General features: G+C 35.8%; 2 protein-coding genes across 2 annotated transcripts in view; one reads left to right on the plus strand and one right to left on the minus strand.

Moving 5' to 3' along the window:
* LOC106868831 (cytochrome P450 3A7) overlaps positions 1–1,416 on the plus strand; it is a 388,137-nt gene that overhangs the window by 84,626 nt on the left and 302,095 nt on the right. The window lies entirely within an intron of this gene.
* The window catches only part of LOC106880590 (E3 ubiquitin-protein ligase MIB2), a 52,755-nt gene that overhangs the window by 2,520 nt on the left and 48,819 nt on the right, over positions 1–1,416 (minus strand). The gene's annotated exons all lie outside the window — the stretch shown is intronic.

Raw genomic sequence — 1,416 nt, forward strand, 5'->3', positions numbered from 1 at the left:
TTAGAAAAATGTTATAGAATTTTGAGTATAGAAACATTGTTTTTGGAGATATAACCGGTTTCGTATTCTCATTTCAAATTTCTGTACCTGTATCGTAACATGTCTTCGCTACGGCGTAAAATATGGATTTCTAGATAGGGGAAGGTAATCAGGTATAAGGGAGATAATCAAAAATGTTGGGGATGATAGATTTTGATTAATTTAACATGATTTGGTTTAGAAGGAGTAGAATGTTACAAGTGGTTAGGTTTTGCTTTATATTTTTTCTATGATGTTAGTTTCCTTATTTAAAAGTGTTAGCAATGGTTAAGTTTCGGCTTATATTTTTCAATGAAGAAATTTTCTTTATTTAATCTAATTTGTGTCGGTGTCCCAATGGCACATTGATAGAATGGAAAGATTATAAATTGTGGTAGCATTTGTTTTGCGCATTTCTCAATATGTTCACTAAAGGGTATCATTCTGTACTCAGGGAATGCAATCTGCTGGCGATGCAGAGTGCATCTGCGTCTGAGCGATAATCCCGTGGACTCTATGTAGTCTAATGTCTCTGGTATTTTGTTCTGACACTATTGTGCATATCCTTCTTGCAAGGTTGAAGAGGATGTTTGTTTTGGTGTGTCTTGGGTGGCATGAATCAAATAGTAGATATTGTTTGGCGTCTGTGGTTTTGTAAAATATGTCCGTTTCTATTTTTAAGTTTACTTTTTTAATTAGTATATCCAAGCAAAAGGCGGTGCCCCAGCATGGCCCCAACATGGCCGCAGTCAGATGGCTGAAACAAGTAAAAGAGTAAAAGAGTAAGAATGGGAGCTCCTTTTGGTTGTATTTCATTGTGAACTGTATGTTTGGGTTGACGCTGTTCAATAGTCTTTTGAATTTCAGGAGTTTATCTGTGTTTTCATTCCAGATTATGAAAGTCGTCCAGGAATCTTTTCTAATTTTCTTTTATGTATTGGGAAAGGGGGTTTCCAAAGGTAGATAAAGATTCCTGGTATATTATTACTTCCAAGTAACCTATTTTTAGGTTCGCAATGATTGGAGCTGCCCTAGTGCCCATAGCAATTCCGGATTTATGTCGGTAAAATGCATTGTCAAACATGAAGTGGTTGTTTCGTAAGATGAATTCAACCGATTTAGTTATGAATTCTTTACTGATCCTGTTTGGGATTTCTTCCGGGAATTGGTCCAGTCAGAACTGAATTGCCTCTAGTTCATAATTATGAGGTATACTGGTGTATAAATTAATCACGTCAAATGAGACCATGATTGTTTCTTCCTTGACTTTCTTTGGGAAGTGATTTAACATATCCAAGTCATCTCTGATATAGCTAGGAAGGGTTATGTACATCCTCCTAAAACCCTTCCTTAAACAAATCACGATACATTCAGTTAGATAATCATACAACTGATCAG

This window comes from Octopus bimaculoides, chromosome 26 (assembly GCF_001194135.2).
Source record: "Octopus bimaculoides isolate UCB-OBI-ISO-001 chromosome 26, ASM119413v2, whole genome shotgun sequence".
In the NCBI taxonomy this organism is placed as follows: Eukaryota; Metazoa; Mollusca; class Cephalopoda; order Octopoda; family Octopodidae; genus Octopus; species Octopus bimaculoides.